Genomic DNA, 17,872 nt, shown 5'->3' with positions numbered 1-17,872 from the left:
AAAAAAGTCTGCAGAGAGCTGGAAGTCAGAGCTCAATCTCCGCCTTCACGGGACTGAGATCGAGCTCCTCAATCTCCACCTTCACGGGACTGAGATCGAGCTCCGCAGTCACTTTTGTTGTTTCCCGGGTCACAATCCTGCGCCATGTCCTTTTTGTCTCTTTCGGTCAGGTGACCACGTGGGCGGTGCTTAGGCTTATCGGGCGCCGTTTCCCTGTAAACTGTATACGCCGCCGAAACCTTTGATACCGAACCTCGCCACTCGGCAAATAAATCAGCGACTTCAGTCACAGAGGCGCCAGCTGAGCGGCGCCAACAATCTGCTCTCTTTGAAGCTCAGTACCCACAAGGAAGAAAAATATATTTGAAATATATTTAAAAAATATTCTTCCCAAATATATTGACATATATTTGAAATACTACAATTCTGGCCGTATTCAAAATATATATATATTGTATATTGAAATGCATTTTTATGACAAAATATATGAAAAATATCTTTAAAGATACATTTTCAAATTATACTGTGTGTCTTTAAAAATACATTGAATCTACATTTTTGGAACGCATTTACAAATATATTTATTTCAGGTACTTATATAGCGACGTCAATTTACGCAGCGCTTTACATATATATTGCACATTCCCATCAGTCCCCGCCCCCCGAGGAGCGTACAATCTAAGGTCCATAACTCACATTCGTACATACACATACTAGGACCAATGTAGACAGGAGCCAATTCACCTTCCAGCATGTCTTTGGAGTGTGGGAGGAAACCGGAGTACCCGGAGGAAACCCACGCAGGCACAGGGAGAACATGCAAACTCCAGGCAGGAGGTGCCGTGGCTGGGATTTGAACCAACGACCCGAGTACTGCCAGGCGGAAGTACTAACCATTTATCCACTAATATATGTAAAAATATATGTTAAAATTACTTTTTTATATGTTAAAAAAATCTGAAGAATATATTTTAAAAAATATATTTTTAAAAATATTTTATTATATTTTGTAATATATACAATTTTGGCCGTATTCAATATATTAAAAAAAAAAAAAAAAAAAAAAAAAAAATATATATATATATATATATATATATATATACACTGTGTGTTGAAATGCGTTTTTATATATTACAAATTATATGAAAAATATTTTTACAAATATATATTTTTTAAAATATATTCTTCCGATTTTTTTTAAGGTATAAAAAAGTCATTTTTACATATATTTGTAAATGCGTTCCAATAATGTATATTCAGTGTATTTTTAAAGACATACAGTATAATTTGAAAATGTATCTTTAAAAATATTTTTCAGATATTCTGTAACATATATTTTTACATATATTTGTAAATGCAGTCAAAAAATGTAGATTAAATGTATTTTTAAAGACTTATTATTATTATTATAAAGACGTGAGACTGTCCAGAATTTTAAGGGTGCCCTGACGGAAAATGATTGAGAAGCTCTTCCTTACTGTATTTATTGCAATATGTTTCCATTTAAATTCATTTTTTAATTCCAATTCCAATAATTTGTTTCATTCTAATTTTTTTTTGGATTTGTTGAACATTTTTTCTATTGTGTTTCGTAAATTCAGGAACATCCGACCCTCCGAATAAGTTAAAATATATTTTTACATTTTAGAATGGGGTGCCTTGACACTGTCCAGAATTTTAAAGGGTGTCATTTCTGAGAAAGCTGCTGTAGACGGTACAAAGCCGTGCGAGGAATTCAGATAAAATACGGATCAGATATATAAATATATCATTTTTTTTTCAATAAATTGCGCAGCTAAAGAAAATGTGGAGGACATGGGCCGAATCTGAAGGACTTTTTGGTCCTGCGGTGAAAATCTGACGTTTCACTTTAAGTTCTCCGGACTATTAATAGCCGTGTTTATCGGCTGGACAATTGGCGTGTTGTATGTTGTCTCCATGTGAAGCCGCCGGATTAGATGCGGATTCTGCGGAGGCAGCAAAATGTTTTCACCTCAAGCAGCTTACAGGTGACACAAATCTCTGTCCAGGACAGGGGCGGACTGACCAATCGAGCACTCGGGCACTGCTCGAGGGCCCGGGGTCAGTAGGGGGCCCCATGAAATGCCCCTGGTACCTTTTATAGGCTTTTTTGGGTGTGCTTTGAGTTTGGGCAAGGACACAGGGTCCCCATGATCCCCTATTGCCCGGGAGCCCCATGAGTTGTCAGTCCGCCCCTGGTTCAGGATCTACCTGCACTGCTGCACTGCTCCCCGCCGGTCCCGTGTACCTGTCCAGTCTGTCATCAACTATAGAAGAACTGTGCAAGCCAAGGGGGGGGAGGGGGGGTCTGAGATCAATTTATAGAGGTCCCAGGATTATCAGATATCGCTTATGTTTAGCGGGGGTGGGGGTGATGGAGGTGCGGGGTGAGGTGATGGGGGTGAGGTGATGGGGGTGACAGAGGCTGGGAGGGGGTGAGGTGATGGGGCGTGAGGTGATGGGGGGTGAGGTGATGGGGGTGGGGGGTGAGTTGATGGGGGTGGGGGGTGAGGTGATGGGGGTGTGAGGTGATGGGGTTGATGGGGGGTGAGGTGATGGGGGTGGGGGGTAAGGTGATGGGGGTGGGGTGATGGGGTGGGGGGAGTGATGGGGGTGGGGGTGATGGGGGGTGAGGTGATGGGGGTAGGGGGTAAGGTGATGAGGGTGGGGGGGTGAGTTGATGGGGGTGGGGTGATGGGGTGGGGGGACTGATGGGGGTGGGGGTGATGGGGGGTGAGGTGATGGGGGGAGGTGATGAGTTGATGGGGGTGGGGTGATGGGGTGGGGGGAGTGATGGGGGTGGGGGGGCAGGGTAGCTGTAGTGGGAAATGAACGGGAGATTTGTTTCATTATGACTGGAAATTCGGACGGTTTTCCCGATTAGGAGACTCAGATTTATCGGATTTTTCTGACTCACAATAGTAATAAATGTCAGGAAATCCGGAATGATTTATAACAAAACAAATTATCTGAATTTGAGATGGAAAAATATTGCAATAAATACAATAAGGTATAAAAGCTAAAACAAAAGATGATGATTCCTACTTAGGCTGCTTTATAGAATAGAAAAGAATAGAATGAAACAGAATGGAATATAAAATAGAATGGAACAGCATGAAGAATAAAAGAATAGAATAAAATAGACTAAAGCAGAATAGAACAGAACAGAAAATAAAGGAATAGAATAGAACAGAATAGAATTTAAAAATAGAATAGAATAAAACAGAATATTTGTTTTGTGTATTTACATAGCCCGGTGGGACCCCCTGGAGCCTGCTATCCTAAAGACATCCAGAAAAAGAGAAACTTGAATTAAAAAAAAGCAGAAGAGAGATTTGTTTCATTCATTGGTCAATGGAACCCAAGAAAGATGGCGGAACGGGTCAGTGCCTCACCAATGCCCTGCAACTCCAGCCGTAACCTGCAAGTTGACCCCATCCACCTCAGACAGCACTTTTGGACCTGCAAGGGTCAGAACCCCCTCTGTGATTGGCTGACTACAGTTCGATGACTCGGTACTCCGTATGATGAGAACACAGGGCCATGCGAAGAATGAAGGGATCCGATTCTGACCCATTTAAAGGAATTTTAAGGCTCTGAACTTGGATGACTGCAGGAAGCCGTGGCCAGGATGTGGCAGCTGTCTTCATTCTCAATGCGCGGTCTTCATTCTCAATGCCAGGTCTTCATTTTCAATGCGCGGTCTTCATTCTCAATGTGCGGTCTTCATTCTCAATGCCAGGTCTTCATTCTCAATGTGCGGTCTTCATTCTCAATGCGCGGTCTTCATTCTCAATGCGCGGTCTTCATTCTCAATGCCAGGTCTTCATTCTCAATGCGCGGTCTTCATTCTCAATGTGCGGTCTTCATTCTCAATGCCAGGTCTTCATTCTCAATGCGCGGTCTTCATTCTCAATGCGCGGTCTTCATTCTCAATGCCAGGTCTTCATTCTCAATGCGCGGTCTTCATTCTCAATGTGCGGTCTTCATTCTCAATGCCAGGTCTTCATTCTCAATGCGCGGTCTTCATTCTCAATGCGCGGTCTTCATTCTCAATGCGCGGTCTTCATTCTCAATGCCAGGTCTTCATTCTCAATGCCAGGTCTTCATTCTCAGTGTGCGGTCTTCATTCTCAATGCGCGGTCTTCATTCTCAATGCCAGGTCTTCATTCTCAGTGTGCGGTCTTCATTCTCAATGCCAGGTCTTCATTCTCAATGCCAGGTCTTCATTCTCAGTGTGCGGTCTTCATTCTCAATGCCAGGTCTTCGTTCTCAATGTGCGGTCTTCATTCTCAATGTGCGGTCTTCATTCTCAATGCCAGGTCTTCATTCTCAATGCCAGGTCTTCATTCTCAATGTGTGGTCTTCATTCTCTATGCGCGGTCTTCATTCTCAATGCCAGGTCTTCATTTTCAATGCGCGGTCTTCATTCTCAATGTCAGGTCTTCATTCTCTATGCGCGGTCTTCATTCTCAATGCCAGGTCTTCATTCTCAATGTGCGGTCTTCATTCTCAATGTGCGGTCTTCATTCTCAATGCCAGGTCTTCATTCTCAATGCCAGGTCTTCATTCTCAATGTGTGGTCTTCATTCTCTATGCGCGGTCTTCATTCTCAATGCCAGGTCTTCATTTTCAATGCGCGGTCTTCATTCTCAATGTCAGGTCTTCATTCTCTATGCGCGGTCTTCATTCTCAATGCCAGGTCTTCATTCTCAATGCCAGGTCTTCATTCTCAATGTGTGGTCTTCATTCTCTATGCGCGGTCTTCATTCTCAATGCCAGGTCTTCATTCTCAATGCCAGGTCTTCATTCTCAATGCCAGGTCTTCATTCTCAATGTGTGGTCTTCATTCTCTATGCGCGGTCTTCATTCTCAATGCCAGGTCTTCATTCTCAATGTCAGGTCTTCATTCTCTATGCGCGGTCTTCATTCTCAATGCATGGACTTCATTGTCTACGATTGCCATCTGCTGCAAACATCAGTTTAGAAAGATGGACATCCACATCCTCCAACTGCAATCCCACCACAAATTCATGGAATGGTGTCACTCTATAAAGAGGTGTCAGCATGACACCAATCAGATCCTTCTTGGCATGATCTCTCAGCTGGCAGCTGTAATTTGATTGGCTGCTACCCACATGGAAGAAAAATATATTTGAAAAATATTCTTCCCAAATATATTGACATATATCTGAAATACTACAATTTTGGCCGTATTCAATATATTTCAATATTCCCTCCCAGATTGTCAGCTCCCAGGATCAGCCCTTCCCTCTTAGATTGTCAGCTCCCAGGATCAGCCCTTCCCTCTTAGATTGTAAGCTCCCAGGATCAGGCCCTCCCTCTTAGATTGTAAGCTCCCAGGATCAGCCCCTCCCTCTTAGATTGTAAGCTCCCAGGATCAGCCCCTCCCTCTTAGATTGTCAGCTCCCAGGATCAGCCCCTCCCTCTTAGATTGTAAGCTCCCAGGATCAGCCCCTCCCTCCTAGATTGTAAACTCCCAGGATCAGCCCCTCCCTCCTAGATTGTAAACTCCCAGGATCAGCCCCTCCCTCTTAGATTGTCAGCTCCCAGGATCAGCCCCTTCTTCCTAGATTGTAAGCTCCCAGGATCAGCTCCTCCCTCCTAGATTGTAAACTCCCAGGATCAGCCCCTCCCTCCTAGATTGTAAACTCCCAGGATCAGCCCCTCCCTCCTAGATTGTAAACTCCCAGGATCAGCCCCTCCCTCCTAGATTGTAAACTCCCAGGATCAGCCCCTCCCTCCTAGATTGTAAACTCCCAGGATCAGCCCCTCCCTCCTAGATTGTAAGCTCCCAGGATCAGGCCCTCCTATCCCTCTTGTATTGATCTGTATTGTCTCCCATTATATTGTACAGCGCTGAGCACACTGTTGGCGCCATAAATCCTGTATAATAATAATAATAATAATAATAATAATAATAATAATAATAAAATATATATATACACTGTATGTTGAAATGCATTTTTATGACAAAATATCTGAAAAATATTTGTAAAAATACATTTTCAAATAAACTGTACGTCTTTAAAAATACATTTAATCTGCATTTTTGGACAAACCCCTAATATTTTTATACAGTGTGGATTCTTAAATTGGACGTAAAGCCAATTTTTTTAGGTGTCGGAGAAAGTAGGAAAGGGTTGAAACCCCAGTCAGTGTTTTCTTTATCCCCTCTTAACTGCCACTAGAATGGGGGCTCTGATTGGATGATTTCCCCACCTTGTGATAACTCAAAAACATTGGGTTCTCCTTCATTCTCTGTACTGTAGACACCAGTCACCAGGCCCATTCATCTCCCCAGTGACACCAGTCACCAGCCCCCAAAGGGCCACACATAGACACCAGTCACCAGCCCCCAAAGGGCCACACATAGACACCAGTCACCAGGCCCATTCATCTCCCCAGTGACACCAGTCACCAGCCCCCAAAGGGCCACACATAGACACCAGTCACCAGGCCCATTCATCTCCCCAGTGACACCAGTCACCAGGCCCATTCATCTCCCCAGTGACACCAGTCACCAGCCCCCAAAGGGCCACACATCACTATCCCATTCATCTCCCCAGTGGGTGCAAAGACAGCAATAACTATCTGACTGAGGATTTAGCCCAGTGGTTGTCAAATTACAAGTCTAGCGGGCCTCAAGTGTGGCCCCTGACAGCTCCAAAGGGCCACACATAGGGGTTGGTTTACTAAAACTGGAGAGTGCGAAATCTGGTGCAGCTCTGCAGAGGAACCAATCAGCTTCCAGGTTTTACTGTCAAAGCTTCATTGAACAAGCTGAAATTGGTAGGTGATTGGTTGCCATATACAGCCGCACCAGATTCTGAGTGATCCAGTTTTAGTACATCAACCCCTGTGTATCCTCTGCAAAGAACCGATTGGATACATCGTGTCCTCTCCATAGATTTGATTGGATACATCGTGTCCTCTCCATAGACTTGGTTGGATACATCGTGTCCTCTCCATAGACTTGGTTGGATACATCGTGTCCTCTCCATAGACTTGGTTGGATACATCGTGTCCTCTCCATAGACTTGGTTGGATACATCGTGTCCTCTCCATAGATTTGATTGGATACATTGTGTCCTCTCCATAGACTTGGTTGGATACATTGTGTCCTCTCCATAGACTTGGTTGGATACATTGTGTCCTCTCCATAGATTTGATTGGATACATTGTGTCCTCTCCATAGACTTGGTTGGATACATCGTGTGCTCTCCATAGACTTGGTTGGATACATCGTGTGCTCTCCATAGACTTGGTTGGATACATCGTGTCCTCTCCATAGACTTGGTTGGATACATCGTGTGCTCTCCATAGACTTGGTTGGATACATCGTGTCCTCTCCATAGACTTGGTTGGATACATCATGTCCTCTCCATAGACTTGGTTGGATACATTGTGTCCTCTCCATAGATTTGATTGGATACATTGTGTCCTCTCCATAGACTTGGTTGGATACATCGTGTCCTCTCCATAGACTTGGTTGGATACATCGTGTCCTCTCCATAGACTTGGTTGGATACATTGAGGTTGTTTACTAAAACCGGAGAGTGCAGAATCTGGTGCAGCTCTGCATAGAAACCAATCACCTTCCAGGTTTTTTGCCAAAGCTTCATTGAAGAAGCTGAAGGTAGAAGCTGATTGGTTCACATGCATGGCGGCACCAGGTATTGCCCTCTCCAGTGGTAATAAGGCTCCATTCACACTTGTACGACTCCAATGTTGGGTTATTTTGGAGTGCAACTTTGATGCAACTTTGGATGGGTACAACTTTGGATGGGTACAACTTGGATGAGTACAACTTTGGATGGGTACAACTTGGATGAGTACAACTTTGGATGTGTACAACTTGGATGGGTACAACTTTGGATGAGTACAACTTTGGATGGGTACAACTTTGGATGAGTACAACTTTGATACAACTTTGGATGAGTACAACTTTGGATGAGTACAACTTTGGATGAGTACAACTTTGATACAACTTTGGATGGGCACAACTTTGATGCAACTTTGGATGGGTACAACTTTGGATGAGTAAAACTTTGGATGGGTACAACTTGGATGGGTACAACTTTGGATGCGACTCATCCCTCTGCAAAGTCGGACCCGCTGTTGCATGTAACACATTCAGGTACAACTTTCCTGCAGCTTTTGAGGGTTAACATTGAAGTCTATGGGCCCTTAAGTTGCACGAAAGGCGGACCAGCGCATGACGACTCTGAAGTCTCTGCAACTTTAAGTCGCTCAGATATGTGAACGGTTATCATTGGAAAACATGGGTACAACTTAGGGTTCAAGTCACACAACTGCGAATGGGGTCCAAGTCAACCCATATATATATGGGTGGGCACCAGGGGGTCCAGCCCTTCCACATTTTATCCAAAACTACAAAAAAAAAAATTGATACAATTTAATTTTTTTTTTAATTCAATAAGCATTTGACGGTGACTTCCCGACAATTTACACACAATACACGAGAGATCGACTTCCAATTACCCGCCATTGTGGAGAATAGACTCCCCCAAGAGGTGGGTGTGGCCAGCTCAGTGGATTGCTGTAGGAAAGTCCTGGATTCTTTCTTGGATACACAGAATATAACTGGATATAACATTTATAGGCATTGCGTCCCGAGGCGGGTGCAGGGGGTGCGCGCCGCACCGGGTGACACCTAACACACGGGGTGACACCGGATCCGATCCACGAAAAGGTAAGTTGTAAAGAAAGCCGACGATCCCCGCAGGATGGATCGGATCTGCGGATTGGGGAGCATAATGGGGCAGCGCAGTGGCTAAGTGGTTAGCACTTACGCCTGGCAGTCCTCGGGTCGTTGGTTCTAATCCCAACCACGGCACCTCCTGCCTGGAGTTTGCATGTTCTCCCTGTGCCTGTGTGGGTTTCCTCCGGGTACTCTGGTTTCCTCCCACACTCCAAAGACACACTGGTAGGTGAATTGACTCCTCTCTAAATTGGCCCTAGTATGTGTATGTATGAATGTGAGTTACGGACCTTAGATTGTACGCTCCTCGGGGGCGGGGCCTGATGTGAATGTACAATATATATGTAAAGCGCAGCATAAATTGAGAGCAGTAATAAGTATCTGTAATAAATAAATAAATAATGGATCAGACTCCGATCTATTATGCTCAATCCGCAGATCCGATCCATCCTGCGGGGATTGTCGGAGGGGGTGACACCAACCCTAGGGACACCCCTGTTTATAGGGAAAGTTGATCCCGGGAATATCCGATTGCCTCTCGGGGGATCAGGAAGGAATGTTTCCCCTGCAGGAGGAGATCGGATCGTGCTTTGCTGGGTTTCCTGCCTTCCTCTGGATCCACTGTGGACTGACAACTCATGGGGCCCCCGGGTAATAGGGGATCATGGGGCCCCTGGGTCCTTGCCCAAACTCAAAAAAGCCTATGAAAAAGGTACCAGGGGCATCTCATGGGGCCCCCTACTGACCCCGGGCCCTCGGGCAGTGCCTGAGTGCGCAAATGGTCAGTCCGCCCCTGACTGTGGGTGTAGGATTGTAAGTTTTTATTTTTTGTTTGTTGAACTGGAAGGACTTTTGTCTTTTTTCAGCCAGACTAACTATGTAACTATGGAACAGGGGAAAATTCCTTGTCTGAAGAGCTTGCAATCTATTAATGACATATGTGATGCGAAGTAACATGTCCAAGTTACCGGAAGGTCACCCTGAAGGTATATATTGTACTTTTGTACGAATTACATCAACGATCTTGTCGCTAAATATCACCCAAACCGTCCTCTCTGCTCCTCGCAAGACCTCCTGCTCTCTAGCTCCCTTGTCTCCTCCTCCCATGCTCGTCTCCAGGACTTATCCAGAGCTTCCCCCATCCTCTGGAACTCTCTACCCCAATTTATCAGACTATCACCTACTCTGCTCACTTTAGGCGATCTCTGAAAAGCCTATCCTGCCCTCAGCTAATAATGGAATCTTCTACTCCTCCTACCAGTCCATCCCCCACAGTTACTACCTTTTGTACCACCAGCCCCTCCCTCCTAGATTGTAAGCTCCCAGGATCAGCCCCTCCCTCTTAGATTGTAAGCTCCCAGGATCAGCCCTTCCCTCTTAGATTGTAAACTCCCAGGATCAGCCCCTCTCTCTTAGATTGTAAACTCCCAGGATCAGCCCCTCCCTCCTAGATTGTAAGCCCCCAGGATCAGCCCCTCCCTCTTAGATTGTAAGCTCCCAGGATCAGCCCCTCCCTCCTAGATTGTCAGCTCCCAGGATCAGCCCCTCCCTCCTAGATTGTAAGCCCCCAGGATCAGCCCCTCCCTCTTAGATTGTAAGCTCCCGGGATCAGCCCCTCCCTCTTAGATTGTAAGCTCCCAGGATCAGCCCCTCCCTCTTAGATTGTAAGCTCCCAGGATCAGCCCCTCCCTCTTAGATTGTAAACCCCCAGGATCAGCCCCTCCCTCTTAGATTGTAAACTCCCAGGATCAGCCCCTCCCTCTTAGATTGTAAACTCCCAGGATCAGCCCCTCCCTCCTAGATTGTAAGCCCCCAGGATCAGCCCCTCCCTCTTAGATTGTAAACACCCAGGATCAGCCCCTCCCTCCTAGATTGTCAGCTCCCAGGATCAGCCCCTCCCTCCTAGATTGTAAACTCCCAGGATCAGCCCCTCCCTCCTAGATTGTCAGCTCCCAGGATCAGCCCCTCCCTCCTAGATTGTAAACTCCCAGGATCAGCCCCTCCCTCCTAGATTGTAAACTCCCAGGATCAGCCCCTCCCTCTTAGATTGTAAACTCCCAGGATCAGCCCCTCCCTCCTAGATTGTAAACTCCCAGGATCAGCCCCTCCCTCCTAGATTGTAAGCTCCCAGGATCAGCCCCTCCCTCTTAGATTGTAAACTCCCAGGATCAGCCCCTCCCTCTTAGATTGTAAACTCCCAGGATCAGCCCCTCCCTCTTAGATTGTAAGCTCCCAGGATCAGGCCCTCCTATCCCTCTTGTATTGATCTGTATTGTCTCCCATTATATTGTAAAGTGCTGAGCACACTGTTGGCGCCATAAATCCTGTATAATAATAATAATACTTTTTATATTTACATATTTTTCATATTTTTTAAATTTTGTAAATCATATTTTGTACAAAAAAAAAGTTACATTTAGCTACAATTTTCCATTTTCCTTATGTATGGTGACCTTTTTGACAGCCTGTAATAGACAGGCAAGGCGTGAAGTCCACCCAGGGGTGGACTGGCAACTCATGGGGCCCCCAGGCACTAGGGGATCATGGGGCCCCTGTGTCCTCGCCCACAATCAAACCACACACGAAAAAAGCCTATGAAAGGTACCAGGGGCATCTCATGAGGGCCCCCTATTGACCCCGGGCCCTCAGACATTGCCCGAGTGCCGGAATAGTCAGTCCGCCCCTGCGTCCACCATAAAACCATATGACATGGAGAACAGTTTTGTAATGGGCGTGGCAAAGAGCAATGAAGGAGTATACATCACGCTGTACCCTATATACAGAGCTATCTGTATACAGAGTTGTGATGGGAGTCACGTTGGGTGGGGGGCCCATGGAACACAGCCCCCTTTGGAGAGGTGGGGAGACCCCTGTCTCAGCTCCCTATATCCCTATTATGTGTAAGTCACCCTGTGCCTGTTAGGGGTACAGGGTGAAATGTTCTAATATTGGGGTGGGGGTTGTTCATTGTTTACTGCCATGTGGTCCCATTGTTCTATTGTGTCTGGCTTGGGAGCAAAGTATTATGGGATGTATGTGTTTGTGCATTGGCTTGGTGGGGGGGTGTTTCTGGCAGCCCTTCCCCCTGATGGGACGGCCTGCTGATGTGTTTCCTGTTACTAGGTGTATTTCCCCGCCCTGTGTATATATCTTGTATCTATGTTAAAATAAAGCAGTCTATTTCCTGTATGATCAGCGGTGGGGTCGGTGGATCTGTGTTCTGACGGAAAAGTGGGAGTCTAACGGAAATACCCAAGTGCAGTCTGGGTCCGGTTCCGTTACAAGGGTCCAGACGTTACCGTCCATCAGTGTACAGATAACAGTCCATAACGGATGGAGTTTTAGGGGTTAAGGCCCCTGACGTAAATCCAGTCTAACGCACCAAGCCTTGTCTACAGAAGACCTTGGTCATGGGTTCCTCATTAGAAGTTCTGTTGGGTCCCCCACAGTAACCCCCATACAGGTTAAGAGGCTAAAGCAATCAACGATCCTCCGCTAAACCAGTGCGCATCGCATTAGAGCCTCCTTAGAACACTCAGGGGTTGATTTACTAAAGGCAAATAGGATGTGCACTTTGCAAGTACAGTTGCTCCAGAGCTTAATAAACTAGAAGCTGTGCTGACTTCCATCATCCAATCATGGGCAAGCAGAACTGCTGTTTTTTTATAGTTTCCTTGCCTGTGATTTAGTACTCTTTGCAAAGTGAAGCTCCCCCTCATTTACTAAGCTCTAAAGCACCTGCGCTTGCAAAGTGCCCAGTCTATTTACCTTTAGTAAATTCACCCCCCCAAAAAAATCCTTTATTGAACAGAAGATGTTTCATTCCATCACATATTCTAAAAATAAAAGGATTATTCCTCATTTCAGGACAGTGGGCTGAGCCAATGCAACTCATCCTGTTGTCTCCTAGCCAAGACTGAATTCTAAGGGGTTGATTTACTAAGGGCAAATAGACTGTGCACATTGCAAAGTGCATTTGCTCCAGAGTGGACCGCTTTAGCTACAGGAGGTCAGACACAGCTGAGGAGGTCCATTTCTGAGGGTCAGCATTCAGTTTGGATCTCCAGGTGGTGGAGGAACCAGGTCTTGAGAGTCAAGTTCGATGATGGTATCTGTGCTCTGGACACAATGGAGTTGAGTTACTAAAGGCAAATAGACTGTGCACATTGCAAAGTGCATTTGCTCCAGAGTGGACCTCTTTAGCTACAGGAGGTCAGACATAGCTGAGGAGGTCCATTTCTGAGGGTCAGCATTCAGTTTGGATCTCCAGGTGGTGGAGGAACCAGGTCTTGAGAGTCAAGTTCGATGACGGTATCTGTGCTCTGGACATAATGGAGTTGAGTTACTAAAGGCAAATAGACGGCGCACTCTGCAAGGGCAGTTGCTCCAGAGCTTAGTAAATGAGGGGGAGCTTCACTTTGCAAAAAATATCCAATCACATGCAAAGAAAATACAAAAAAACAGCATTTTTGCTCGCACATGATTGGATGGTGGTAATCAGCAGAGCTCCCACTCATTTACTAAGCTCTGGAGCAACTGCCCTTGCAGAGTGCTCAGTCTATTTGCCTTTAGTAACTCAACTCCATTGTGTCCAGAGTGCAGATACCGTCATCAAAACTTCTCTCCACACCTGGTTCCCCCACCACCTGGAGATCCAAATTGAATGCTGACCCTCAGGAATGGACCTCTTGAGCTACAGGAGGTCAGACACAGCTGAGGAGGTCCATCCCTAAGGGTCAGCATTCAATTTGGATCTCCAGGTGGTGGAGGAACCAGGTGTTGAGAGACGTTCAATGACGGTATCTGTGCTCTGGACACAATGGAGTTGAGTTACTAAAGGGAAATAGACTGAGAACTCTGCCAGGGCAGTTGCTCCAGAGCTTAGTAAATGAGGGGAAGCTTCACTTTGCAAAAAATATCCAATCACATGCAAGGAAAATACAAAAAAACTGCATTTTTGCTCGCACATGATTGGATGATGGAAGAGTTCCCCCTTATTTATTTATCTCTGCAGCAACTGCTATGCAGCACAGCTGAAGAGGTCTATCCCTGATGGTCAGCATTCAGTTTGGATCTCCAGATGGTGGAGGTATTCTTGGCAAAGTGGAGATCTGGAGCAGCGGCCCTTGCAGAGTGCTCAGTCTATTTGCCTTTAGTAACTCAACTCCATTGTGTCCAGAGTGCAGATACCGTCATCGAACTTCTCTCAACACCTGGTTCCTCCACCACCTGGAGATCCAAATTGAATGCTGACCCTCAGGGATGGACCTCTTGAGCTACAGTAGGTCAGACACAGCTGAGGAGGTCCTTCCCTGGGGGTCAGCATTCAGTTTGGATCTCCAGGTGGTGGAGGAACCAGGTGTTGAGAGACGTTCAATGATGGTATCTGTGCTCTGGACACAATGTTACTAAAGGCAAATAGACGGCGCACTCTGCAAGGGCAGTTGCTCCAGAGCTTAGTAAATGAGGGGGAGCTTCACTTTGCAAAGAATACCCAATCACATGGAAGGAAAAGAAAGAAAAAAAAAAACATTTTGCTTACACATGATTGGATGATGGAAGTCAGCAGAGCTTCTCCTCATTTGCTAAGCTCTGGAGCAAATGCACTTTTAGAGTGCTCAGTTTATTTGCCTTTAGTAAGTCAACCCCTAAATGTATCCTTCCACTTACTGTTTTGATTTATCTTTTGACTATTCCCTTTTCTGTCGTTAAAGAGGTCATTTTAATTTTTAATCGCATTGGAAAACTGCTGACTTTTTCCAACTTTCCCTTTTGAAAAGTCTTGTGAAAGTTCCCATTTATCCAAGTATTCTTTTTTCTAAGTCCCGTGGTGTGCTGCGCAGACTCAGAACTAACACCAAGTGCAAAAAAAAGTGAGACACATACAAAAGTGCACAGGTCCTTCTCTGAAAGGAAAGGACCCTGGTTCTGATCCTCCAAGGGGGGATTGGGGTACTCGTGGTCCACCCAGCTCAAACCAGGCTGATCCCTTACATCAGGAGACCTCCCGAAGCAAGGCCTACCCAATACTAGGTTGGGCTTCCCCAAAGGTAGACCTCATGGAGGGGAGAGAACCTGAAGGTTCCCATTTATCCAATCTTGACATACACTCACCAGCCACTTTATTAGGTACACCTTGCAACCCGGTGTGGTCTTCTGCTGCTGTAGCACTTCTGCTTCATGGCTGGACGTGTTTTGCGTTCAGAGATGGTATTTTGTGTAACTTGGGTGTAACGAGGGGTTATTGGAGTTCCTGTTGCCTTTCTATCATTTGGAACCAGTCTGCCCGTTCTCCTCTGACATCAACAAGGCATTTTCCTCCACTCACTGGATATTTTCTCTTTTCGGACCATTCTCTGGAAACCCTAGAGATGGTTGTGCGGGAAAATCCCAGGAGATCAGCAGTTTTTGAAATACTCAGACCAGCCTGTCTGGCATCAACAATAATGCCACGTTCAATGTCACTTGAATCCCCTTTCTTCCCTATTCTGATGCTCGGTTTGAACTCCAGCAAGTTGTCTTCACCACGTCTAGATGCCTAAATGCACTGAGCTGCTGCCATGTGATTGGCTGGTTAACAATTTGTGCGACCAAGCAATTGAACAGGTGTACCTAATAAAGTGGCCGGTGAGTGTAGATACCACCAGTAGTTGGACACATTCAACTGGACTTGCCTTCAACATTACAGAAAAAGATCAGTTGATTGTGAAACAGGGGCGGACTGACAACTCATGGGGCCCCCGGGCAATAGGGGATCATGGGGCCCCTGTGTCCTTGCCCAAACTCAAAAAAGCCTATGAAAAAAGGTACTAGGGGCATCTCATGGGGCCCCCTATTGACCCCGGGCCCTCGGGCAGTGCCCGAGTTTCCAAATGGTCAGTCCGCCCCTGATGTGAAACTACTTCTAGCTATTCAACTGAGGTGTTGAGCACTTAGCTGGCCATACTTGTGGCAATTTTCAGTCAATTGGGAATGGCAAATAAGATCTAAAGTCATCGCCAGGAACTAATTATGTATCACCGTACTCTCCATAAAGTGTAGTCACCAAAGGCACAAGACCTTGAGTTGCCCTTACATGTGACATTGTTCTTCAAAGTCATAAAGGGATGAAGGCATAAAATGGTGGGAATCTAGATGGTCCCTATCAAGCCCGGCACAAAACTGATCGCTTTCAGCGTTTTGTTCCATTTGTGGATTGATCTAACAATAGAGTGTATTGAAGCAATCAATTTATCGCCCGGTTTCAGCTTCACAATAGACTAACTTCTGTGGTCGATCAAGCTGATAGGTGGTAGATTGCATAATCTCTGACCAGCGTATTTGCGATTCCTGGAGGTTTAAATCATGTGAAAATTGCCTCGTGTGAGGCCACCTTTAAGGAACGCTTTTTGGCAGTTGAAGATGGCCGGCGGCCCATTAAAACCTTGTGCTGTATCCTGCAAAATCTGATAAAACGGGCAGCTTCAGGTTGCAAAGTTGAGCACTCTGCTTACTTACCCTGCACAAATGGCTCTTACATATCCATCCACAGGAAGAGTTTGTGGTCAGCGGACACCCCCTTCAAGCGTTCTCCTCTGGCAATTGTCTGATCCGCCCCACCTCTGAGGCTCGGGATTTATGAGGCTCAGCAGTAATAGGATTAGCCTTCTCTATCTCAAACGGTAATCTGATAGCCCATCTGGGGACATGCATCACTGACAACGCACTATCCTCTGCTGCAGTTCATAAAATACCTCCGTTCAGCCGCTATTTACAACCCATTGATGGATTTTTTGGAATTTGCAGAAAGAAAGCTGAAGTTGCATGCATGGTGCTGGAATCAATACGGAGTACCTTTCCTCTGGGACGTCCTGCTTTTATTGTCAGCATTAAAATGATACAAAAATTGTACGTAAAGTCTAAAATAAATAACATCTTCTTTAGGAAACCGAATGATGTACATGAAATACACTATATGGCCAAAACTTCGTAACCCTGACCATCACACCTTGCTGGACATCCCATTCCAAAACCATGACCATTCATTCGCAGTTGTCCAGCCTTTGTAGTTCTGACATCCTCAACTCTTCCAGGAAGGCTTTCCACAAAATTTTAGAGCGTGTCTGTAGGAATCTGTGCTGATGGAACTGAAGGAACATTTGTGAGGTCACATTCGGATGCTGGATGAGAAGACCCAAATGCGAAGTCACCAGCACTCCAAACAGATGTGTTTCACATGTTTATTGTGAAGACAGTTTCATGTCAGGCATATGAACTAGATGTTTTGGAGCCTCTCTTTCTCAAAGTAACCAAGCTGCCTTGAGAAAGAGCCCCTGTAAGGCCTTGAAAAGTCAGATTCTTATGCCTTATGTGATGCTGACCTCACAATAAACACAAAACGCATTTGAAGCGCGGGTCCCTTTGGATCTTTCCATTTGGTTCTGGCCTGGCACCATCCATGGCATTTAGTTTGAGTACCCATCAGTACAAGGTCAAGTACTGTAAGAAGTGCAGCTTTCTTTTTTGGACTTTATGGATGCGAAGACCAAGCCTTGAAATTATCGTCCAATTCTTTCCACAGGTGTTCACTAGCTTTGAGGTCAGGTACTGACGTTGGATGAGAAGACCTGGCTCACATTTTGGGCCCCACGTTGGGAACCAAGGAAAAAAACAAAAAAAACACAAGATCTGGCTTGTACGCAGCATTCCAAATCATCCCAAAGGTGTTCAGTAGGGATGAGGTTAGGGCTCTGTGCAGGACACTCGAGTTCCTCCATGACCTCAAACCTACTGAACACCTTGGGATGAGAAAACCTCACCAAAACCAAAAAACATACCAACGGTGCTCCATAGGATTAAGGGCAGATACTGATACTGGTCAAACATAGCGGGAATTCGTAAAAAATTCCATAGCACTGAAGTTATCCCCCTTTTATGGCTAAGATAGGGGGAAATTCATAAAAAAAGGTCCATGGCGTCTGTGGGAAGTTGCGTCCACTTGTGAGGTCAGGTACTGGTGTTGAATAAAAAGACCTAACACAAGTTGGGCTTCACATTGTGCACTGAAAAAAAAAAATATACCTGGCTCACAATCTGCAATCTAAGTCATCCCAAAGGTGCTCAGTA

At 45.6% G+C, this 17,872-nt stretch overlaps 1 protein-coding gene across 1 annotated transcript in view; it reads right to left on the bottom strand.

Annotated features, from left to right (window-relative positions):
• Window positions 1-16,342, bottom strand: part of LOC149427528 (rod cGMP 3',5'-cyclic phosphodiesterase subunit gamma) — a 36,143-nt gene extending 19,801 nt beyond the window's left edge. Inside the window, exon 1 of the mRNA XM_089667932.1 lies at window positions 16,265-16,342. The gene's annotated coding sequence lies outside the window, so the exon portion shown is untranslated. The remainder of the gene's footprint in view (window positions 1-16,264) is intronic.
• Between the last annotated feature and the right edge of the window lie 1,530 nt (window positions 16,343-17,872).

The sequence above is a fragment of the Staurois parvus genome, unplaced genomic scaffold (genome assembly GCF_062004578.1).
Source record: "Staurois parvus isolate SC_StPar_1 unplaced genomic scaffold, SC_StPar_1.0 ptg003679l, whole genome shotgun sequence".
NCBI classification, from domain to species: Eukaryota; Metazoa; Chordata; class Amphibia; order Anura; family Ranidae; genus Staurois; species Staurois parvus.
This window is presented reverse-complemented; position numbering and strand designations above follow the sequence as displayed.